General features: G+C 34.7%; 1 protein-coding gene across 3 annotated transcripts in view; it reads right to left on the bottom strand.

Annotated features, from left to right (window-relative positions):
* Positions 1 to 27,642, bottom strand: part of LOC123704944 (cAMP-specific 3',5'-cyclic phosphodiesterase 4A-like) — a 95,773-nt gene that overhangs the window by 61,309 nt on the left and 6,822 nt on the right. Inside the window, exon 1 of one of the 3 annotated variants that reach the window (XM_045653449.1) lies at positions 210 to 231. The exons of the other annotated variants lie outside the window; for them this stretch is intronic. The gene's annotated coding sequence lies outside the window, so the exon portion shown is untranslated. Of the gene's footprint in view, positions 1 to 209; positions 232 to 27,642 lie in introns of those variants that run through there. 3 annotated transcript variants of the gene reach the window in all.

Raw genomic sequence — 27,642 nt, forward strand, 5'->3', positions numbered from 1 at the left:
CACGTAGGTAGATATGTAGTAAACGAATAGTTTAATACAAATGAATGTCATATGAAATCATATCAGTCGTCGGGTGTGCGGCGGGTGGCGGGTGCCCGGCAGGCGGCGGGTGCACGGAAGACGGCGGGCGGCGGGCTGCGGGCGTCGGGCCGGCGGCGGGCTAGGTGCGACTCGCAGCGCGAAGCGGAATGCTATCACACCGTGTTTACCGATCGTTGATAAGAAAGCCAGTAAAAGCTTGTATGACTCGCGCCAACTGCACACTAACAAATACTACAGCTATCGCGGCTAGATAATAATTAAGAGAATGTACGTTAGAATGTTACAATCGATACGTTTCGAATTAATCAGTGTTTCATTAAATACACTATTTACTGCAGTTAATTTATTATCGAATACGTGTATTTAATAGACCGCTCTTTAGTTTACTCCGCAGTTCATATTTTAGCATTTACGTATCAAAATTATTTAGCTCAGGACCCGCTCGAACAAGTTCACTGTTCAGCTCTGATGATATCGAGTTTTCATTTAATGTAATGAACGAGGTCAATTTATAGTTAAATCAACAACCGAAACATGTTATTACAGCAGAGAAGTTTATGAAAATATGTACCTAAGTATATTATTTTAACAAAAGTAAACTTTTTAATATTAAAATATAGTATACTGTTTCACAAAGCAGCGCAACTCATACAAAGTGCACAGTGCAGCAATAAGTAGTATCCGACTTCTCTCGAGGAGTTGTCGTAAGCTCGCTTTGCCTTTTGCGTCTAAGAGCAGTTTTTTGTTCACAGTGGAGCTATGAGAAGTCGATCTATATAAGGTCCGAGTTATAATTGCTAGTAATACGTGACTGTGTTAGACGAATAACATCAATATTAATGTAGCCGTAAAAGCTGTCGATGGCTCCCAGTTGGGGGGAAATAAAGCGGGTGGGAAAATATTTCTAAAGAAACCTTTACGAGAATTGGAATTTGTACAATTATTAAACAGAAATACTGGGATTTTTCTATAAAGGAGATGCAATCTGCCTTACAATCCAGTTTAAAGGGAGCGATCAGTGATTTCCATAGATTCGATGAAGTGAACAAAACCAGATGAAACATTATGGTATCGGCCTCGCATGTGTGGATTATTTTATTCATCAATCCCGGCTTTGTGCAGCGAACACGCGGTACCCTCAAATCATATTTTCACGGAAAAACTATCACAGAGGACTTGTACAAATCGATGTTTGGATTTTTCCGTAATCCAGATTTTCAGTTTTTAATCTCTATCTGGATTTGATATTTCTAATATTGAATATAGTTCAATATTCCAACTTTCGAATGAAAATTCATTTTACATCCGCTATATGAAATAATTCAATCATGTTTTTAATATATAAATGTACTTCTTTAGATGAGGAATCCATACTTAATATTATAAATGTGAAAGTAACTCTGGCTGTCTGTCTGTTACTCAATCACGCCGTAACTACTGAACCAATTTGCATGAAATTTGGTATAATGATATTTTGATACCCGAGAAAGTACATAGGCTACTTTTTACCCCGGGAAATAGGATAGGTTTTATCCCGGAAATCCCACGGGAACGAGAACCGTGCGGGTTTTTCTTTGACTGCGCGGGCGAAACTGCGGGTGGAAAGCTAGTTAATAATAAAGCATACATGGAACCATCATTTCTCTATTCATATCCATATCGACATATGAGCATTCGCTTGCATTCAAAAGTAGGTAATACATCACATCCAATTAGAATCAATTTATTACATTTACTGTTCGAAAATACGTAATCTTAAGTAAGTCAAAATAAATGAAGTTGCCTAAAGAAACCTTGTTAAATAACTGCGTAGAAAGAATATTATTTCAATAGTTGAGTTATACAAACATAATGGTTCTGAGCTTTAAACGAGGAGTTAACGTACCTGTTGGTCTCACTAATGAATTCGATTCATTAGTGAAATCACATTCAGATTACTAAACGTAACAAAGGTAATATTCTCCTATTATTTCTACCAAATATGGACTTATATTTGTTTGAAATTTGAAATACGAATTATCCTTACATTGCAAAGAGCGGTTATGTGACAAATTAAATCAGAAGGTAATTGCAATATAAGCGTGAATAAATAACTTTGTGAAAACATATTGAGAATAATTCACAAATTACCGAGATCTATAGAGCAGGCTCCAAGGAGATGTTCGTTTGCAAAAATAGCGGACCTGAATCTGACTTCTGATATATATTGTATAGATCCCAGACATCCTATAGACAGATGTTGCCAACCAGTTTTGTGGTCCGCCTCCCCCCCCACCCCGGGAATTAAATATGGCATACAAAGAAAAAAATAAAAATTTCCAAAACATCCTGTGTGGGGTATCAAATGAAAGAGCTTATTGAGTAGATCACGAATATATAGCATACTACAACATTTCTTACACCTTCTCTAAGATTTTTTAGAAAAGTTACGAAAATGCTCCATTTTTGAGTTAACTTATAACTACTATAGATTGAAAACTCATGAATATATTTTTTTAATTATTATTTTAAATAATTAACAATAGTCCATTGTTTACGATTCAATAGTTCGTAATATAATATAAGTGAGCTATATGTAGGTGGATTTGATGACCCCACAAAATGTTTTAAATTTCAAGGCGCAACTTTCACTGAAGTTACCGATTTGAAATCTAATCACACAGAGGCTGATTCCAGAATGTTCTGCCATATTGCAGAGATAATTATTCTAAGCCCTGACACCGATATTTTTGTATTGGGCCTTTATTTCTGGTATAAACTTGAAAATATACTCGCCATCTTTGAATGCTCCCCCCACTCCCCCATGCAACTATTTCACTGTACGAACTATTGAATCGTAAACAATGGACTATTGTTAATTATTTAAAATAATAATTTAAAAAATATATTCATGAGTTTTCAATCTATAGTGGTTTAAAGTTATCTCAAAAATGGAACATTTTCGTAAATTTTCTAAAAAATCTTAGAGAAAGTGTAATAAATGTTATAGTATGCTATATATTCGTGATCTACTCAATAAGCTCTTTCATTTGATACCACACACGGAATGTTTTAGAAATTTTTATTTTTTTCTTTGTATGCCATATTTAATTCCCGGGGTGGGGAGAGGGGGACCACAAAACTGGTTGGCAACATCTGTCTATAGGATGTCTGGGATCTATACAATATATATCAGAAGTCAGATTTAGGTCCGCTATTTTTGCAAACGAAACTCCACTGAGAGTCCGGTCTACTAATTATTATAAATAGATTTTCAAGAACATCGCGGCGTCAACGGATGGTGACAGAAAGACGTCAATCAGAACATATTTTAAAATTTCCGCCCATGTTTTGTCAATCAAGAGTGGAATGATTTTATATTTTTTTTCAAAACAATGTTGAAAATTTTCTAGAAAAATATACTAGAAAAATTTCTAAATTTACATATTTGATAAGGTAATAACAACTAATCACGTCGGTCCATTTCAAAATATACTTGAATTTTATTAAGTTTTTTTAATAAACAACAAATAAATAGAACAGCATTATGCGCCTCAACTAAAAGAATGCACCGAATCTAACACATGGCTGGTCTTACATTCCGATACATTTACCCTCAACGAGAACGTCGCAAGAAAATCGTCTATATTACGTCGAGATTACTCTTGCATATAAACGTCTCATTCCCAGACATCGACCACCGATGTTCCCAGAGCATACACGCTCCAGGAATATACGCTTTACTTAGCATGCACGATCACTACGCAACTGCTAATTCGCCACTTCATATTCATTATGAGTTGCGCGCTGAAGACGAGCTTTTGTTTATTTGCCCAAAGCGGTATCTGAGAGCGACACGCCGTCCGTCAAATTCGGTACAAAACTATACAAAACAAGCTTTAAATCTTTCAGCCCTGTCATCCGATTGATTGCATTGTTACCGAAATTTAAAGGCCCGTCCGCGTCGGCTCGATCGCACGTCACCGAGTGCTTCCTAATGGATTATATTCGCTTATATTACTTCAAATAAAATGAATAACATTCAATTTTCACGAATGCCTTTAAATATAAAATGCATTCATTCACACTAGTATTATAAAGGTCGTATAAGTTTTGACTACGTTTTAATAAAAGCATTACACATATCACATCGACAAATCAAAACGTTTTATTTCAATCACGTAAAGCATAACACCTCTTAAAGAACGTTCACAGGTAAACCCAGTTATTACTAACATCTAGTTATGTTAAAGACTTCACAGCAAGTGTGCCCTTAAGCCCCAGATGTCATTAATTACAATCAAAGGACGCTCATGGGCCAAACACTCGGGCAACACTTCTGGGAAAACTACTGCCGTCCGTACAGCTCATGTAAAAGCTTAACACACTTAAACTATTTCACTTTAAATACCTGTTGTACTAAGACCCTTTTGCTTTGCAAACCTGATATTATAGATTTTGGTTTTATAAGTTGAAGTTTAACCAGTTTTTAATAGTTGATATAAAAATATCAACCTGTACAATGACTTTCAATAAAACGTACCTATGCACCTAAACACAATACAAATTAATGTTTATAAACAATGATTACAGGTGATAATGGTTAATGAGTTTAAATATAAACAATAACAAAATAACTATGATTTTAATTGAGTTACATTTTTTATCTATTAACTTTGTTCAAAAGTTTTAACAACATGAGTCAATTTGATATTATTTGGTCTTACTTTAAAAAATATGTTTTTAATGAATAGAAAAACACTAGCCAATTTGTTCTCTACCTTTTTCTATAAGACTATATCTTACAAATTTTCCAAACACCTTATGCAACAGTGAATAAATTGTGCATAAAAATCTATAATTCAAAAGCATAAACCAAAACACCGCAAGGAAAGCATAACACGCGCATAATGCATCCACTGCTCGAGTGTAAAATGTTAAAAACAAAGCGGCATGGTTATTATGCGCCCTATTTACAGGACAATCGGCTCTCCGTCAACAGCATTAGCATACCCATCACCATACTGACACATGAGCACACCTGTTTGACTAGCACCTACTGCCGTGTATAATGCGGGATAGGTTGCTTACTTGCAAATAAGTGGAATACAAATAGACTTTCGCTGAGCCAATACGCAAGTGGCAATTTTTATCAAACTACTTTTTTCGCAATGCTATTGGTCACTACCTCAAGGCTTTTGACTCTGAAAGTCTAATGGAATATCTCATAGCTTTTTAAGATCAATTTCTAAGTTATCTACAAATGATCAATTATACATTGTAAGTATACATTCTATTACTAATCATCAACGAACAAATTTTCCCAGCAAAACTATTGAAGATTTAAGATTTTTTACGCAAGCACAATTAGTTACTTCGGAAAATAAAGTTACATCGTATTCGGAACAAATTGCAGAAGCGAAAAGCGTGCTAAATACCGACGAGTTCCCTTCGATAATATTGCTTCACGATAATTTGTTTACAGACCGTAAATAAACAATTGAATCGATCTCTTTATTATAATCATGTCTTAGGTCACGACGGGAAGATAAATCAATAAATTAATTCTCTTTCAACGCACGAAGAACAATTGAATTGTTTACTACACATTCCACATATAGTTGTGCGGTTATTTTTAGTAATCCCACATTATAGTCTACACACAGCATCCGATGCGATGACGATAATATACCGATTACCGATACTTTATCGTGTGAATATAATTACTATGTACCTAAGTATAAAAATTTAAGGTCACTATTTTTATCATAATTATTATTACTTCAAATATAAAATTTCTAATATGAGATAATACAAAGATTCGTTTGAAACTGTCTGTACGTAATATGCTGTAGAGTGTAGATTCATCTCGCACAATGTAAAAAAAAAATTGTGAACACTTTAAAAATTTTATCAAACCAAATATGGTCATATTTTTATTTAAAATTAAAGAAATTTATAGACAATACTTATATAATTCTATATACTGGCTTTAATAGCCGACACAGATATCATATCGGCTGATATAAATGAGATCTTAGAACATACAGCTCATAGTTTTCAACGTCTATTATTTATGAGAGAGGCAGAGCAAATGCGAAATACGCAAATAAGCGATAAATACATTTGGTCATATATTGCAAATTTGCAAACTAAGGTTTTGAGGCAAAACATCACAGAAATCAAGACGATATTAAGATTCATTTATAAAATTATTTTTAATGGATGATACCGGATTTAGGTCGGGGCCATTTTAATTGAATTCTAAGCAATTTTCAAATAACAATCACGACGTCCATTCCACACGCAGATTAAGCAACTGCGCAAGAGATATGTAATAACGAACAATAACAAGTGTACCTTCCAAATCCATCCCATAATGATGCGATAGACCGGGAGCTTGAAAAGAAAAGTCCTTACTAGGTAATTATTGATCGATTACGGATTCACTTTTCTACCTGCTAATTCACTCTATACCTACCCAGCCCCTTTAGCCAAACGTCAAAACGCAAAGGAGAATACGCTATCGATAGAAATTGACATAAGCGTATGATGTTTTGCATAAGGATTCGGTCACCCTACCAACGACAACGACGACCACGAACAAAATTTTCATCCAGTCGCAATTAAATAAAATTGTGCAAAACACAATTAAAAATGAAATTTAAGAATTTCCTGTCGTATTGGTGTTTGGAAAAAAAAATTTTGAGATCAATGGATAAACAAACAGGTTTTTCATAGAAACGGTGGCTCCTAGAAAAAAATGTATTTAACCTTTTTTATAGATAATTAGATTATATACAATTTTGGTTCAGGTGATTGTATGATAAACTTACCGTCTCGGCCAAAATCGCAAAAAACCCTATTTCTTTTTATTAATTGACCTCGAATTTTTTTATTCCTGAGTACCAGAATGACGGGAGATTTTAATATTGATTTTGAACAAATTTCGGCAAGATTGGAACTTTGGTCGTGGTCGTCTGCGTCGTTGGTAGTGTGATCGAACCATTACCAAAATGTCATGAGCTTATGTCAATAATTAGCGTTAGCAGTTTCTATTCCATGGCGTTACGTACGTTTGTCTAAGGCCCCTGATATCCGTGCAGCAAAGCCAATCGTCACAATGAAATGAAAAACAAATTTGACACAATCCGTCACCGTCAATACGTTCACAAACATAGCACTGGGCGCACGGAAATTAAACCGCCCGAGCCGTACGTAGCCCCGGGCGTCACACTTGTATTTCTAAACGTAATTTCCTCATATTTATTCGGTGTTCACTCAAAATGATGTTTATATATTTGTTTTGCGGCAGTGGTTAGTCGATGTGTGTACGTACTGTGTGTAACAGACGACACATGTTCTTCGCGAGTGTGTTGCGATGCTTCTACTCGGAAGAAGGTTTTATCAAAGTAATCATGTTGAGTAAAGTATGTGATAATATGCGGCGTTGGTCAATTTATATGATAAGCCCATTGAAGTTTTTTACATCACACCAAGCGAATACCTTAATTAATAATAGTAAAAACATATTAAAGTTAATAATAGTAAATCCTCCTGGGCGTATTATCAGGGTTTTACCAGTAAAGGTGACTCACACAAAATTTCATATTAGAATGTAATTGCAGATCAATCAAACAATATTAGAGTACTTTCCGATCTTGATAGCGAAATCCCTCGACAACAAAGTATTAGCTACATATTCCGTATTCCATATCAATATCAAGTTTTCTTTATAAAAGTTAATTTAATATGAATATTAAATTCACAATAAGGTGGCGCAGGTACAAAATTACTTGGAAACCGCAGTATTAGATGAAATGGAAAACATTTGTATCTAGATTTGATTAAAAAAGAATAGCAAGTAATGTTCACAGTGCCGCGGCATTATCGAAGTGCTTTTTAAATAACAGCGACGCGGAATGACGGACAATTTTACCTTCTGATTTTCTTTTTATATTAAAACATTTTATTGGATAAACACAACTCAGTTTTAAACTCTTCAATACAAAATATAATTCCAGCTTTTATGTTAAAAACTACTATTATTACAGGAAATATGGGTCATTCCCATTCATATAATTAACTGCGAGCTAATTAGCTGTTTTATATTTGAATCGTAATAAAGTTGAATATTTCGTTGTAATTAATGCATTTCTGCTCGTCTCATTATAAATTCAATACTATTTGTTTTAATAGACGGACGCTCCACGGCCACGGGTAAAAGACTAATAAAGTCGTCAGTAAATGGCCCGAATCTTAAAACTTAGTTGCCGGCCGCAGCGGTACGGCGCGGCGTGCGAAGTAAAACCTACACGTTTAATACATCCACTGAGAACATTGTGCCGAGTCATTAGTCCACCATTTCTCTCACAAGTTTGGAGCAATTAAAGCGCTATTCATTAAGTAACACTATAAAGCCGATGACGATGACGTCACGCGGCTCGTTTTAGTGATTTGCACAAAGTACACAAACGGTTCAATCGGAACGCGTTAGTAAACAATTTGGCATTTTTACGTTTTAACGCGATTATTTCCCAACAGCCGAACAAACATACTTAATTGCGGTATTGAACCTACAAAATTTAAAACATTTTATTACTGTAACAAAAAACACACACTTCACAATTCTGTTACAGAAAATGCCGATGTGGTCACAGTAAAACATTAATTATAATCGTTTTCTAGCCTTCCCTGTTAGTTTTTGTTATTCAATTTATATTCTGCACAATCTACCCATCAACCACCTAATCCATACCATTATTTCAAATGCGTGAACACTAATCAGCAAAACAGGAACAAAACATCTTTACTCGCACGGCGGCAACTAGGCGAGTCGGCACGCGACAGTCCGCGCGTCGACCGCTGCTGTTAAGGCTCCAATACTTACACTAACAAGCGAACTAATCACCAATTAACATCGCTATGTAGTGTCGGATTCCGCACGCACCGGCTATGTCATAATCGCACCCGATGGCATCGCATTAACATGCGCCACACTATCGCAATCGCGTAATAGCAGTGAAAACTACTCAATTGCGAACAACAATGCTATTGCACTTTATTAAATACTATAGTATCGGTTCATTTACGCTCCAATGTACGATAGTATGCGTGGAATGCGCCATCAGATATAAACGTTCCATTGAATACCAATACAATCAGACTTAACACTCCAAACAATGTTGGAATTTTTTAATATTAAAGCGTACTCAATACAACTATGTTAATGTCATGACAACTCAAAGCCTACTGCCTAAACAAGAGTTTGTAATCTAGCCTCCAATAATCGAATGAATACAGTAGCAGTCAGTCGGAGAGATGAGATAACGCATTGCATCCCGGCTGCCGTTTGTACTGCTGCAAGTGTCAGTGCCGGCAGCCAGGCAGAAGTGATCGAAGACTCCTTTACAAAATCGAGTTACACCGCACTTCGGGAAGCTGCAGTTTATGTAATATTACGCTGTGTATATCGATTGGTTAAATCAATTTGGTGTATCCGTTTATATTGAATATGTTTTTGGTTGTAATCCTTACTGTTATGTTTTTCTTGAATTCAATCAAACAAAAGTAACTCCAAAAGTACTACCCCTTCAGAAACACAACTATACAAAATAATAAATATCAAAGTAAGAAGCCAAATTCCATGAAAACTGGTGAATATTTATTTATTTTCCAGGAATATAAACGCACAGTTTGCGCCATGCATCCGTCCACATTCCAAAAGGCCAAACAATGCTGATGCGTTATATTTGTCGTCAAAACTGTCATTAACAAAATAAGGTCACAAGTGTCAAAATAATATTTGTGTCAAAATTCCATCGTTTCGTATGTAAATTCCAAGGAAAAACTAATTTTAGGCAGAGTCGAAGACGAGGCGTGCGAGGCGGCGTGACCGACAAACAATAGGTTTTTATTGAAATGTTTTGTATACAGAAATGTCGATGCTTGATGGTTAATTTTGTCGAATTAGTTCGAGGTGGAGCATAATAGGTAGGAGGAGGCCGGCTCACCTCTCTACACTCAGCTAATGTTCACTTACGAGCGCCTCAAATTATTGTGACGAGTGACTCTTTATTCTGTAACCTCGCCGTGTGTCATAATGCTTTCACAATACGCTTTGTTTGAACATTGCCCAATATTTAAAAAAGCAATTTCTTATAACGCAGCCAAACTATGGAACACATTTAAAAACGAAATATGTGAGTAAACTATAAAATCTTTGCAAACAAAATACGAAAAAATCACTGTCCCACAAACACACCCCGAAATTTCCGGGCAACATTTTCATCCTGAAAACCTTATCCCGGCTTTTATGAACGCTTTAAAGTGATTTTGCCGAATTGTCGGGTCGTTCACTAGCGATGCGCAAAAAATTAAAAGCTGTCAGTAAAACTAGCACCATTTACGTTTTATTTATTGATGTGTTGTACAAAGCGTGGAAATATCAATCAGCGGGAACACATTAGGTTATTCCGTAATATATACAACTGATGCCAAACTTTAATAATAAGACATATAATATAATATTCGGAATTTGTGTATGAAACAGTTTAATAGATTTACGCGTGCGGATATACACGTGTCAGCTTATTGAATATAATTTATGCTTATAAGAGTAAGAGCATATTAGTTGAATAATTGAACAAATTCTACAATTTACATTGAGTGAAAATTGTTTACCTTTAAACCCCATTAAAACACGACAAATAATATTAGTTCTTAACAAATATCAAAGAAACCAATAAAGTGCTGCAAATAAATAAAACAAATTGACCAACAGAGAGACTACCCAGACGATTATAAATCCAAAGTATCTATACATTAATAGAAATGTGATTCGATTGCACGTCCCATCCCGTCACAATAACGCTCCCTCGGACGAAATACACGTATTTATTTAACTTTAATGAATTTCTCGCAATAAGAATGTGGACCTTAAGGACTGTTTGTATGCGTTTGATACGGCAACGGGAATGTAATTAAACTCCAGCGCCTCAGCATTTGAGTTATCCCCTAAGAATATTAAAATACTTCACTCCAGTCTTGTACCTTCTGGGTTTAAGAACAGACTCGTATTCCTTCATTGCAATTCAATTACAGCTTCCTACGCTCACTGACTGGGATAGTGGGAACTGGGAAGAGAACTCAGAGAACGGTCCAAAGACTAGTAAGAAAATATTGCAATAATATCCGCAGGGAATTTTAAAAATAATTATCGATGGTTAACACTCGTAAAACCTATAAAACGAAATGAGTGGATAAAAATCATATCAAGAAACATACCCAATACCCATGCCTCTACTTTATAGCAATGTTATTGTTTACTTTTGCTTAATATATTTAATAAAGTAGAAATAATTGCAAAAGATAATAATTAATATCTCCTAGAATGCCAGCATATTAAAAAACAAATTATGGTTTGCTAAAAGTATGATAACAAATGACTGTCTTAATGTTAATGTATATATCTGCTTTCAATGAAATATCCTTGAATATATTACCACAACGATATTTTCAAACAACTTACAAATAATCGTTATTGGAGGTTAGATACATAATTACATACATCAAAGATATGCTTCGAAATGAGGACTTCATTTGTTTTATGAAATGTATAAATTATTTAAATTTAAATTAATCCTTGATGGAAGAGAATCCTTTACTTGCGAAGATTGCATTTCTCTCAAAATGTTTCTGTTAAAGGTAAAAGGTATTTAGGTATTATATTTGTGGCAGCTATCTGGATTCCCGTTAAGACTTTTCTGATATCAAAGCTTTGGGGAAGCTTTTATCACACATCACGAGAGCCAATTTCAATATACTTTACCGCGGATCAAGACGTTATTGAACATATAGAAGATTCAAGATATAAAACAAACCACCAAGTGCTTCGTGCTCTTCATTCAATGCATTCTTTGAATGGCTATTTATTAATTTGTGTCTTTTTTCTTATATAAAAGTATTATGAAGTGATTTAGCACATTGCTTCTTGATCTTGAGCGGCTTAGTTTGTTACCAGACATTTCTCCGGGACACCAAATAGACGCTGACGACAAAAGTACACAAAGAAGATCCATACAAAACAGATAGCAAATAATTCTAAACAATTACATGGTCCTTTATCTCTTGCTCTATCCTCGGAATACCAATTATTGTATTTCACACACCAAACACGGTTGGACCTTGCGTATGATAACTGTCGAAGGTCACTTAAAAAACTATATTGGGCACTTTCCTCAAGTCTACAGTTTCGGCGCGTTCCTTCCTGTAACAATGCATGTATTAATACGTAATTTCCGACGAGTTAGCACCGTATTTATTTACAGTTTTGGCGGTCGCCGTGAGTCATTAAATTCTTTAATATTTGTACAGTTTATCGATTGTTGGTGATCAATAACATCGTATTAATATTTGTGAAAGTTTTGACTCTTAAATTTGTGAGTTTTATAATGAATAATGACGAGAAATGCACAAATTTCTTTATAATCTTTATAAATGTATCCCAATTATATAGAAAACAGGTGTAAGCTCGTGTCTACCGGACAGTTGTTGAAGTTAAAACGTGCAAGAAATATCGCTAGATGGGTGCCTACATTTTTAAAGTAGATTCCATACGTTTTGAAACATAATTAGATCAAGCAGGTATTATCTTCATTAGAAATTTCTAAAGAGCCATACTCATAATATTCAAGGATATTCACGGAGATTTTCCGCACCAATTTAATGTGTCTATTCCTCATCAAGGCATTATACAGGAATTAGGTACAACATTCGATAAGCCCACTTCACGATAGAGTCGCATCATTTTATTAAGGCGCTTTTTATCGTCGTACTTGTAAAACATCGTAGCTCAAAGAATATTAATATCGCGAAGGCGCCCAACGCAAAAAAGAGAAGTACACCGCGCAGACATTGCCTTGTTTAGCACTAGCTATATGAGAACTAGTAAAATAGCATTTATGCATTATTTATTGTATCCAATTTCGAGACATTAATAGCGGAGGCGCCGTATAAGGATAGCCCACAGCCACAGAATCCTGTGCCAATAAGAAAGGGAATAGAAAAATTAGAAAGAAAGGGATCAACTTCATTAAATATGCGGCGTATCCTCCATCCAATATGACTGTTTGAGACAATATGTAAATAGTAGTTATATATAGAAACAAATTAGTTCAGTGGTTCAACTTTGAGTTAAAGTATTCAAAGTTTAAGTAACCACAATCCTCTAAATGATTTTCCTGTCAAACTGCAAATATTACCAAAGTTCGAATCACAGCCCCGGCGGCATCAACATCAGAGTGCTGCATGAACCGAGATATTTCCACAAATAATACACGCTTAGCGGTATATTAGATACTAACTAGTTCACAAGCTGCCGATGTATTTGCCTTGGCTTCAATCTGCACTATGTATGGATGGAAATTAATAGCATCTCTCCAGTCCCGATAAGGTTCCACAAACGGGCTGTTCCATCGAACACCGAGCCCATCAGATTAATTACTAGTGCATCTAAAACCCGACACCGTGGTACTCTTATCAGTGTAATAACGACTTAGTCTGTGCCTCGACTCTCACCTTTGTATACCTTAGCATATAATCGCTGGACTGTGTCGACGTGTCTATACACGGTTGGAATAATTAGTCGTATCTTCGGAACGTATCCAACAACTCTTCGCAGCAGAATTGTAATTAGTTATAAACATCCGATTGCATCATAGCACTCCCGTAACTTCCGTAGATATCGTACGTATCATATACATTATGATAAGATGGAAAACCAACGTCAGTACGCTATAAATATTAAAATGCTGCAGTAATAACTCGAATTATAGTAATTTTTAGTTTCCACGTTGTTTAATAAACGCCGATTACTGATACTCGCTTATGGTACAAAGCTATTATTTCTATAATTAATAAATTACATTGGCATTACATGTAATTCAATAGATAATAATTAGCAGGCTCTACCATATATTACGTTGTTGGACGTACCGAATAAGGCAAACCGACAAATAACTGTGCAAAATACCAAAACTATCAATTATTATAGCTATTTCAAACTTTTTCTGTCTATGACAGAATCAGGCCACATGAGGACTCAAAATACACGTCGATTAAAACTCTAGTTTGCAATATTTTATCAGAGAATTTAAATTTTACAATCTCACTTTACCACAATTTACAGTGTGAATGTAAAGCGATGTCCACACGTATGCACTTAGATAAGCTGTGTTCATGATAAATACTTTATTTTGTAGGCAGTGGCTCACAGTCACGAGTCAAGAACTTTCCATCATATTGTTCGCAACATCCCATCTATGAGCCCACACTTGTATTATCTAACGTGAAGTATAATAGAAATTGTTTATTCTCAACACATGTTCACAATAGTTCGCACGATAGCTAAACTGTATACCTATAGAGGTAGAATCGAATATTGATTTCCGAGATAGGACGAGATGAAATTAAAAAAACAACTACGTTTTACATTCAGTACCAATAAAACGTAGCGATTCGAGTGATTCAATCCGACAATTTTCTTTCAAGTAGAAATTTTATGACCAAGTTTTCTGTATAAAAATAGGCGAGTAAATTATTGCTGCGAATGTGAAATTTTCATCACCCTTAATATTTATTTGAGCATAGCTATTGATGGCTATGTATATATGTTTAAATAAATAAAATGACATATTCCTAATCACCTATCAAAGATACACGATAAAGTGAGGCGTATTATAGTAGTATGATAATAGTATTGATTATTGTCGACTACACCGAGGGACGGAGCGTGTGTCCAGAGGGATTCAGTGATATGGAGAGCGTGCAGTCCTCACGCCGCGGCATGCGTATTGCGTAGGTAAAACGTATGTTTCCATATTCGGTGAAAGCTTACTTAGAGGTATAAATTTCGTGATCTTGCGAGGTGCGGGGTGGATGCATTTCTGAATAGTAACGCTGATTGACTTTATTTACCGGCAAGTACACAGAGACATAAAAAGGCACTTACAACGTTAAAAGTTGAAACAATATGAACCAAATAATAATCTGGTATAGCACCAATATTATGATATTGTGGTGTTCAGTATGTTTTAGTTTAAGTAGTTTGCCTTCCGTATCCTATCAGATCGAACATGTTTCTATTAAACTAAAACAATTATAACCTCCTCCGGAGACAGAAGCCAAGGCTTTTCACTAGTAGAGCTCATTCTAGCCATATCATTAGGTAAATATCGTCAAGTACAACGCAGAGCACAGAGCTTCACTACTCAATAAGACATATCGTTTTGCGTTCTCTATACAGGACCTTTGATTAAACCTATCAATAAGAGACAACTACTGGACGCTCCATTTTATGAATCGATACAAAAGGCTCCTGAGTCCTGACACAGCTATGAAATACATTCGGCCGTTTATTTCGAATTACGTATACATAAAATAGGTTAATGTTTCTCTTTATGTGTACCGAAAATGAAGTTTAACAGAATCAAACTAAAAATAAAGGAATGGTCTCGAATAACCCAATTACTATTTCAATTCTAAATCGCAAAAACACGATAGCTTGTTACATTATTGATCAAAATATAGAATAGTTATGTCTCTTCAATTAAACATTGAAATGCGCAACACCGCTATTCCGTGGCACAATGACAATCAATCAGGCCTGAACTTGACATTCACAAGCATCGCTTAGCATTCACCTCACTACATACAATTAACGATCTAATTATGATTTATAATGACGTGGTTTCGGGGCTGAGAGCGCCCGCGTCAGAGCGGCCGGCACGGTCCACTTGCTGCTTGCCGACATACACGTGTGCAATGTGGCCGACACACTAGTGCTATAATACAGAGTTACACCCGAGGAATGGACTTCGCGTGTATCCGACAAAAGAATGGCACCGGAAATTGAATTGAATACACCCTCGACTTGAATAGGTACCCTTTGAAACACCGCACTTTTAATCTCGGCGAAGCCACGGCGAAGCATTAGTTTCGAAACAAAACCAATTTCATGAAAGTGCTCACTTCTTAGAGCTTGTTAATGAAAAGATGTTACATAAGTCGTCGGAGTAGGTAACGACGACTTTTTTAGTTTTCGCTTTGTACACAATAATTACTTATTTTTCTTTTGATTGTTGTCGTTCGATTACATTGAAAATCTTAAAATACAATAGTTACATCGAAGATTAATACAAATAAATATTTAGTTTTGAATTAACACAAAAGTCTTCATGTCGATACCTACTTATAGAAAATTATTTCATAATAGTGAAGCTTCGTATTTTCCAGATAGCAACAACAGCATAAAGATTTTGCTTAAAAACATATTTTAAAATGCAATTATAATGTTCGATCGGCCGTAATTTCATCGTAGGCCGGCCCGATATTTTCTCAATACTCTACGGAACAATTAACGGTTTGTTTTTACTTGCAGCTTCCTGACGAATAACAATTTGCCGATATAATTAAAATGTTTAAGCCAGGTATACTCCATTGTTTGATCCTGTAAAATTCCTCTAGTTTCCATGCAATTAATGAATTGTGCGGAATAAGACTGTAATAACAAATTAAATGGAAAAATATTTCCCATGTCCTTACGTTCCTATTAACCTTCTATAGGTATCGTAATAATAAAACGCAATTTTTAGTCCAATGACTTTAAAATAAGAATGATAAAAACTGCTCTTTCCTTCTTTGTTACCTAGCTACATGGATTTGGGAAAGAATTAAATAAAGTCCTCTCACGGCTTAAAAGCTATCACTTGAATGGTTGAATCTTAAAAGCACCTGCAAGAACTAAATGAAAAAGCAAAAATAGAGATGTAAAAATCAATTCCAATTTACCTCTTACAATAACAAAGTTAGAAAGTTCTACAAAGATTGAAGAATCCGCCTGTATCCATACACCCGGCTGAATTAACATTTGTCCGGCGAGATTTAGTTGGTTTAGCCGTAGAATATAATGTATTAAGTTTATTTGTACAATAAGTAACTATACAATTCTATACATAATTCTATCGAGATAAAATTAGTCACTTTTTGTGGTTAGGCAACCCGCCTCTGAAATTTTGAACAGATCCTGAAAATACTCTAGGTACTTAAATAGACGCTACATTTGAATTATCTGCTACATTCATTTTAATAAAACCAGCCAGCTGCAGTACATAAAATCTACAAACAAAAATATCATTTATCATTTAATGAACATCCGAGCAAATAGCGACTACTAGCATATTATGAAACAAGTAATAAATGCGACACGAGAGACGAGTAGAGCCAGAGGCGACCGCAAGCGAAACTTTTACATTTAATGAGTATTACATCGGTCATTGTGTCCGCAGTCCGGCGCTCGGAAAGCTACGAACTAAACTTTTCCTCGAGCGAAGACCGCGCGTGAAAATAAAAGTCAATAAAACGCGAAGTCTCGTTCAACTATCCGCGTAGTTACACGCCGCGCCTAAGTATTCAATGTCGGGATTCAAATCCGATTCAGCTAAACCGTGAGGGGCTCATTCAATTTGAGTGCAGTCCGGCAGCGCGTCGCTTTTGAGTGACGCTAAACTCCGGTCTGATACGGCACTCTGACTGTAGTGTAGACTATGTGATATTTATTTTCAATTGTGCTCTTTGAAATAAAACTGGTATTTTGAAAAACAATATGGTGCGAATAGGTCCTATTTCTACAAAAGATTTTTTCGATGCAATATACTATTGTTTTGAATAAATCCCCAGTTCAGACATCTAGAATAGGTATACATCGTTAAATGTTACGTAGCTACAGTTTTATTGTTTTGACGTAGGTATATTCTAAACGATTTTAATATTCGCTGTTTGTTATCATAGTACTGGCCTTTTGTTTTGAAAAACACAGCGGTATTAATTATTTTTCCCAAACGCGTAACCGTTCGCCGCTTAGCACCTAATCGACGTAAACAAGTCAATTAACACCCGCGGATAGGCCGTAACGATATTTAATTAATCACTATTCGATGTGCCAACATTGATAGACTACGCCAATAAACTTAATTCGTAAACCAATAGACTGAAATGCGTCGTAAAGTTCGGGAATCGTTCAGCGTGCCGTGTACATATCCTGGCTATAAGACATTACTGCGGCCGGTCCGCGAGCCGCGCGGCTCCCACCGGGACACGACGGGGAAATATATTCACCGTATTAAATTTTCACTGTAACTAATAAAATCTCGAAAGATTCACGGTTTCTAAATAAAACTGTTTGTTCCTGAAGTATTTTATGTGTATCCGGAATAGAAATTGTTCGGTTGCAATCGCATTATGTAGCTTTTCGTTACATTTTATTCTGGTCAATTAACAAAAGCAATATCAAAATTTTTAGATAGTGGGTCTTGGTCATTGAATAAACCACTTTTCTGTAAATAAATATTTCAAAGTATTGTTCATCGTCATAAGAAACTTAATTAGCAGTAAATGGGTTATGATTCAGAGCACTGCAGTGGCAGTTTCGAGTGGTGTTGCGGTCGACCTCAGCTGCAATGGGGCAGCTCGAAGCTGTTCACTTCTAATTGCGATCCGCCTGTCTTTAGTTCATCATGTTCTACGCTATTTACATTATTTAAGTATGATAATGAGTATAACCGAAGGATAGAGTATCTAAATTTTTATAGTCTCTTATTTGTAATAAATAAAGTATGAAAGAATAATCTTCAACATCGAAAGGCGGAATAGTAAGACCAACAAAATGTCACAACGGGTATCAAATTAAGTCGACTGAGATAAGCATCAACGTTCCAGCTACAATGCGCAATTGCACAAACAACAATACCTAAATTCAATTGTCTCAACAGTACTCATCGAGTGGCGAATATCCGTCCGAAATGTACAGTTTCAGATTCCTTTGTCAATCTATTTGTTATAATAGCCACTACAGCGTTGCTTTGATGTCCAATTGTTAATGAAATAATGATCAAATAAATCAACAGTTAGGCTGGAATTGTAGCAGCGATCAATCCGCCGTGTGACAATAAGCCTGTCCGTACGCTTGTAATTCGCTCCCATCAATGATAGACAATACGATGATGGATAGGGAATTAACGATCTTGCTGCAACGAAACCCACTCAGACGTCATTATCTTTTGAGGGGATAGATCAAGATCAGAACGGACATGTGAACTGGGATGTGGACAAACGACTATAATTACTTTTATACCAAGGCAAAATTGATTTATTACTCGCTGAAATCGCTCTCTTTCTTATTTAGTTAAACTACAACAACTATTATATATTTTTCATTATATTCGGGGAAAAGATACTATTTATTCAATTCGGTTTTTTTTTTTGTTTCAATTAGATATTAAATATTTCTTCTGCGAACTCATCATATTATTCATATCACATTCGATCTAGTGTAATCCGAGTCGGATAAAACCTTAATACATTTTATTGGGTTCCAATAACTACAGATTAACATAACAAAGGGCGCCGGAGCGAAATGCATGAATATGTATATTGGATCGGTGATGGTATATTAGCAATATTAATGGGCGAATACAGCGCGTATTAACAGATCAATCAGAGGAATTAGTATGCAATCTGAGTTCAATATAGTTTACAATTAGGGACGCTTCCTAATCACAGGGCTTGGCCTACAGTGGTGCACGCCGGGCGCAATTACACCGGCCAATCGTCGTTATAATCGAAAATTATGTCGAAGGCTGCGTGAGGAAATGGCGCCGGCGGCCGGACACTGTATACTATTGAAAACACTATTATTCTGTAAAGCTATTCAAGTGCAAACATATATGTATTTAAATACACCGATGTAAGTATGATAAATACAAAGTTGCAAACGATGAAATAATTCAAATTATACCCGCTTTCTTTATGATTACGTTACTCTTTATAACTTGGAATTATGCACATCAAATTAAGGCGGAACAGCAAAAGTTTATCTTCGAAACAGTAGTTTTAATTAACACTAGCTTAATTAGAGTCTTCCTTGAAAAGCGCGGAGTTTGAGTGATAGATTGTTTATAACAAGACGTAACAACTTTAAATAAACTCATCCTATTTAAAGATATTTTATTGTTCAATTATCTGTAATAAGCTTTTACAGAATTATTATATATAATATTTCGGATGGTTTAACAACTCAGTATAAAGCCTCTTACATTTCAAGACGAAATTAGATAGCTTTTAGGAAAAAACATTTCTTAACCATAACCCACAATGGACCCAAATCCCGACTTTTTAAGTAGGTAAGACATTCTGAGATAAAACCATATCACCATAGCAACCACACCGCCTACGAACATTCTGGCTATTCCCAATAGAAAATATGAAGACATTGAACTATTTTCTTGAAATATTCTCTAAAACATTTTGGACACATTGAAAAACAACTTTATCCTTTATATTTATCAAGTTATTATTATATATTATGTGACAACCCATTTTTATTTAATTTTCATGGCTACTGGCCTCATGGCAGTCGGCGTCGGCGGCAGCAGTCAATATGTCGACGGCAGCAGTTAAAACGCGAGTACAACTTCTAGTAACGATTACTTTTAGTTACAAATTGACGCTGGTACAATTTTTTTAATAAAACACCGTGCTTCAAACTAAACTATGTATTTCATCAAAAGTTTCATAACACTCGATATATATCTTAAAAATGTTAAACCCGTTTTGTTATAGTTTGATTAACTAGCTAATCGGACAGGAGCTATCCCGCCTTAACTATGTAAACATCCTTACATTTTTCTAAATTTTCGCCAAAATACACGAACTGACTCTTTAAAATTACAAACAGCAAATAAAATAAGAAGTCGCGTAATTGGTCCAGGCGTTCAAGTGCGAGGGTGGACCAATGGATATATGGATCAATGAGATCAACAAGATTGTAGTGACAATGAAACACTTTACGGTACCGTTACAGGTGAGACGGAATCACCGCAGCTAACAGCTGATTACGTTGCGTTGTTTTAACTGTAATCTCGGCATCGCATATTATGATCCAGCGCAAGACACCCGCATGCAGTTCACACGGATTCGTTCCGTGCGTATTAGTCAAGTGTCTAATTATATGCCACTATCGCTCGTCCTCATGCACAGTTTAGTGTCCACGTAACGGCGTGTTTATTTTTGCGTACATTTCATAACCGACGACCCGAATATAGTAGGGATGTTATTATGGGAGGACTTGTCCAATGAAAGTGCCTTTATTTCATACAAGCAGTCCGCCCCGGCTTCGCCCGTGGTACATATTTCGCAATAAAAGGTAACCTATGTTCTTTCTCAGGGTCTAAAGATTGTCTGTGCCAAATTTCATCAAAATCGGTCCAGTAGTTTATGCGTGAAAACCATAGATACATATACATAATTACAAACTTTCGTGGTCAGCCAGAGACGAGGCCAACTATGTTCCTAATGGTTTTGCTAATTGACCTGCCATCGACGTACGTCCTACCGTTCACTGCAAATACCTACTCTCCTCGCCCATATGAAATGGCAAATCAAAAAGGAATCAGAATATAAAAGTGAGAAAATGCAATCTTCACATCTCGCTCGTGAGGAAATTCTTATACGCGTTCAATTTTTCCATTCTTCACCGAATTTTATTCAGACTTCGCATATGCACAAATTTAAATAGAATAAACTGAATTGGGTCAGCAATTCTAGATACGTGCATATTTGTTGCGTGATTTAGGCTCAACTGATGCGTTCACAAATTTATTTTTCCCAAGCTGTAGCCATTATTTACAAACACAAATAACACAGGCTAAGCTCACGCACACATCGCGATGTAATACGGTATGTATTGTTCCGTATTAATACTCGCTATCAGTACAATGGCAAATCAGTTTATCTATAGGTGTAAACCGTAATCGCTGGATCAATTGACCAGATTAAATATTTTCAACCACTTTATCTGATGCTTTTCGCTGTCCGATCCATGTCGGAGGTTTGGGGGATGATGCAGGGAGTACTAATACAAAACACAAGTCATTAAAATATATACGTGGGATAGTGCGGTCCTTGGCAGAAAAGTGTAAACAAAACATATTATGTTAGTACAAGTATCAATTTACAAAACAACAACAAGATCTATAATTTACACGATTGTTAGATAACCATATATAAATTCATGAACTTGCACTTTTTCACTACCATTAAGGAAGCCAATTTTACATCAAGTGCGTATAATGGTATAAATTAGGTACTAAAAAGCGATTTTTCATGCGATTACATAGTAATCTTTCTAACATGAAGTTACGTCAAGGGTTTCGCACATAACTAATCACATTTACCTAGAAGAATACTCAAGTAAGACTTTAGACTTGATATAATTGCAATCAGAATAATAACATCCATGTAACTGGAACAAAAGAAAGTTGGACTTTGAGTTTGAAATCAAAGAATTGAAGTGACGGACAAAGGGGAAGTATTTGAACTTAAACTCAAACATTTGTTTCAAGTAGGTATCTTTTGAAAGCGCTAATATATTTCATTAACATTTAATTAAATAAAAGGTGAATGATAATTTAATTGCTAAATTTCAGGTAATAGTAACCTGAAAATGTTTTTGTGAAGATTTCCTATTGTTTATTAAGAATTCATGAAGAAAAAAATGGTGGCAAGATAATACGTCTATTAAAAAATAAAATATGTCTTATAGATAGCCTCGATTAAGCCTGTAATCGACTGTATATAAAAAGAAATTTAATCCTATCATTAAGACAAATATTCAAATACTTCAAATGAAAAAAAAAACGCAATCAAAACCCTTCACTGCAGCTAAAAACTAAAATCGCGCCAAATGAATAGAGCCTGAAAGATAAAAACCGCGTCGAGGATGAATGATACGTCTTGATAAATATATTGATAACGGCCGACCTTAATCACAATCTTGTAAAGTGGAACGAAAAACACCCAGTGGCCAATCGTGGCCGATCGTCAAATTAACAACTAGTTTGATCGCTATCTGCCAACGTATCAATTATACGTATTATTATTATTTGTAATCGCTAAATTAATATATTCGATAGCTATAATGCATTGATAGTACTTTACGAAAAATTGTGATAACGACTGGCCCTAATTTGTAATGCATTATTAACAAATTAATTACTTATAAATAAATGTATTTATGGCATTGTAAACAATACAAATTAAAAATACTGCACATCTTGTAGAAGTTGGTATATTGGTAGCTTTGTTTTAAATAAAGTTTTTTTTTTCAGTTAACTAAGATAATTACCTACCTATTTTATAAATTTTTCCGTAAGTATATGTTTTTCTTATTTTTCGAAAGTTTTTTCTGGGATATGTAAATATTTAGCATAACTCTATTGGTTTGATTGCTAGATACATAGTAATTAGTGAAAATGGGTCATGGAGATAAGAACGACTTTCAGCGAAGCGAAAGTATCACACTCCTAATACTGAAATATGTCCTAGGTACCTACTTGTTTTACGACAGGATTCGCGAAACGAGTAACCATAGAAAAAACACGAAATATCTAATTTAAGAGAGTTAGTGGGTCTGCCTATTAATCTGATTTGATTGGTTTCGTGTAAAAACATGAAACCACTGAAACTGTATTTTTCTCAATTAATGCCAAAAGGGCTTAATGTATTTTGCACTATTACTTCTACGCTTATTGTATTTTTTAAGGAACATCTTACTATAAAAATAGACAGTTCATTACGTACTTAATTGACATAATTAATTAATAAGATGGTCGTAAAGCGTCCAATTACTGCAAAGAATACTCGTTATTTCATTGCATACTTTTTCCAAAAACGTCCTAATAACTAAAGTCAGTATAATTATGAACTATATTTCTTTCTTATAATGGTATTTTCAACATCGACTTATGAAAATTATAGTAATACGAGTATTCGATGTTTTACAAGTAAAAAAATACGATGATACTCATTTGCGGAGATGTTTAATATTTAATAAGTATATTGCTGTAAGTCAATCTACATTTATGAACATGAAATAGCATTATAATCAGGGTGGTACTAACCGAAATAGGTTCCAAGTCTAAACTAAACCATTCTCGAACAACGTCGTGTGGGAACAGCTAGTTATTTATACGTTCAATAAATTAGGCCCGCTTACGATTAAACTTATCAATAATGTGCAATAAAACGATTTAAATGATTCGAAACAATCAATTAAATGTAATACAAATTCTATTGCAAATACATACCTGAAGGCGTATCTCGATACGAGTTTCGTAATATAGATACATACATCGTAAATTATCTCTCCCATAAATCACAGAAGCATCGACGTGTACTCGGCTCGTAAGGGGTATTATTATTGGGTATGTAATTGTTATTACATTCAAATCGATAAACAACAATGTATTCAGTAAAAATGAAAAATGTATTCATCCACAACTCTAAATACTGCATCATATGCTACGCTATCTCGTGTAACAGCGTATAATCTTTTCAGCTGTTTTTGCGTAATTAAATACGTAAAAGCATCATCACATTTATTTTATCAACGCTAATGTGAAATCACAGTCACATTTTTATTCGATGCAAAATTAATTGAGGATGTTTTCAAAGGGAAGCTTCGAGACTCATTTTTATTTTTTTCGTGTGTTACTCTTATGATTTTTTTGATTAATTTGGAAAGATATAAATAGGAATATAAAGAAAGATACAATGAAATCTCCATTCAAGAAATATATCTGATGGATATAATGAGCATAAGATGAGAGAACTTAGTTATTGTTAGGGAGGAGAGAAAGTTATAAAATTTAATGTTAAAATTTGGTATCAAAGGCTATCAATTATTCTACAAGAAAAATATTCAGATACAAAATTCAAAGAAGTTCGAAACGTAAATCGCATCTAACGGCTTCATCTTTTACTGTAACTTTGTAATTTACTTTACCTCTCTGTATATTAATTTTATTTTGAACGCTATCTCACTAAGCTTCCGTTTAATTTATCCTGTTTTATATTTAGGTCAACTTTCACGAATTCATTTTATATTCTCTAAAAAATATTGTAAACAAGTCGTCTTGACAAAATTTATCTTTTTTGAAGTTCATTATTTTTATTGCGTAGAGACGTTAATGCTGAAAATATTTTGCTTCATAGAAAAATAATGTTTAATGCTATAGTAGATACCTATGCGTATTACGGAATAGTTAGTCTGGCTTATTCTACCCCGCTAAGCAGCAGTGTGAGCTCTACCATACTCTGTCATATTTAATAAAAACTGTAAGAAATTATTTTAAAATGCTTCCCTTAGACTTCCCCTTTCATAATAAATATTTGACCGCCTATTAAATTTAGCAATACTTGTGTAAATATTTGGTGGTGATCGCTTTAACAATCAATCAACCCACCTCTCGTTCTAACATAAAACGACAAAGTTTTTGTAATTGGAACTATCGCCTACGCAATAATTGTGTTACTTGTAAAATACAATGCTTTTCGCACTGTGTCTTACACAATCCTCCTTTTGACCCATCGCGGTGCTAATGGCCGTCTCACATATTTTGTACTTGACTTTAACTTCATTTTAAGAAGAAACTATACAGCCGCGAGATTTTTGAGCGTTGAGTATTTGTAATGGATAACTCAAAAACTAGGTAACAAACTAGTAGTGTACTGGTAGGAAAACTGTTTAAGCAGAAGAAAGTTACATTTTCCTTGATTGACAAAAACTACGCTTTTAATTTTTGGACAAGCTTTTAATACGGTTTATTATTTTAGTCTGGTCACGAAAAATGTATTAATAAATGAATCTATAATTTTCTTCGTCCTAAATCTTACAAAAGCGTAATAGTATTAAAAAGTAAAGACTTTAGAACGGATTCAAAATACGATTTCTCAATTAAGCAAATTATATTACGGTTTAAATTTAGCTTGTCCTTTATTCATTATTATTCATATTTTATGAGTGGCAATAATAATTATAAATATCAATTTCAGTAGTTCAACATAATTTATGTATCTTGTCGGTAAGCCGAAATTATATTATTCCACCTGAAATTTCCAACACTTTGCACTGGGCGTGGTCGCGGCATAACTGAATAGGTTTCCGTTTATTTAGAACACCAAAAATGTTACACGTTCCTTTTCAACTAGAACCCGATGTTCACTAATTTTCAAAGTATCTAGTGGTGGATATGGATTGTTAGTTTCGTAGTTTAATAATTAAATCCTTTAGAGACCTCTCACCCACTATAAAACACGCTTAACCCTATTTGGTTGTCAATTATTGCATTGCAATTAATCATGCATGCATAGCAGGAGACTTTGTCAATCAGTGTCGTGTAAGCTAATGTAATCTCCCCGGTTATGTCCACGAGGACAGTTCACTAACTTGATTAAGTTACAGACTGCTTAATATGCAGAAAATATCAGGAATATGGGTAAATTATTTGGTAACATTTCATCATTTTGAAGTTTGCATAAGTAAAGTGATTGTGATTTACCTACCTAACTTGAAAGTTGGTGTTAAAGAAGAGCTTCGTAATACACATAAATTTTACTGAATTACTTGCTAATAAACCAATTTCCATAAACTTTTTTATTTGTCGTGGTGGACGAACACGATATACATACTTATCAGGGAAAAAGTCACTTTTTAGATCCATGTATAAAATACAGGCAGGCACAGACTACCAACCGTTTTATGATGTCAGTATCCGAAGTCAGACCATCAAATTAGTTTTCACTTAATGAAACATAGGTACGTATAATTACCAATAATACTTAGAATTAACCTTTGTGTAGAGTTCAATGGGGACTCGTCACGTTGTCTATGAAACGTTTAGTGTTAAAATGCTTAAAGCTTTTTTAATTAAAAATATACGTTTGTGACAATCGTAGTGAAGTAATTAATGAGACGTTATTTTCACGGTGTATTCAGTATTTATGTCTATCTCGGTGGCACAGTCGTCAACTTTTTGAATACAGTCAACGGATTTGGAGCCCGAGTCAAGCAAATTATGAAAAATATTTTTTTTTTGTGAACTACAGTCTGATCAACCACTTAATCGATCGATTTCTGTACAGTTATAGAAATGCACATTTTCGTACTGTTTAGTTAATATGTCAAGCACCTCTCATGTTTATAAATATAGATATGACAACGAAACAAAGCCACGGACAGACTTTTACTGTATTACCTGCAAAATGTAGGTAACTATGAAACTATGAAAGTAATTTTCATTTACGAGTAAAAGATTATGCTCTACATACTTAGCTACTTTGCTGTAAGATTTGTCGCTCCTTCAAAGGATTTGAGCTCAAAGAACCGCCAGCAATTTCTAAACCTCTTACACAGAAATTAGCTCAGTTGATGAGTCTGTGAAAGACCTAATTATAAACTTAAGGCTGTATTTCTAAGCACTACTCAATTATTAAGCTTAAGTACTCGCCTTGTGTTGCCGCTGTTAGAGGCAATATATTATATAATATTTATTAGGTACTTTTAACACTATTATTTTTATAGAATTCTGGAATCTCAAAAAAAATTAGCGCGGTACACTTTTTTTTCAATTCTTTCACATTATAAAAATCATTTACTGACATTAAAAATTATCTTCAAATTTACTATCGGGATTACGACGTTTCGGCGAAGTATTTATATTGATAACT

Source organism: Colias croceus, chromosome Z (genome assembly GCF_905220415.1).
Source record: "Colias croceus chromosome Z, ilColCroc2.1".
Taxonomy (NCBI): domain Eukaryota; kingdom Metazoa; phylum Arthropoda; class Insecta; order Lepidoptera; family Pieridae; genus Colias; species Colias croceus.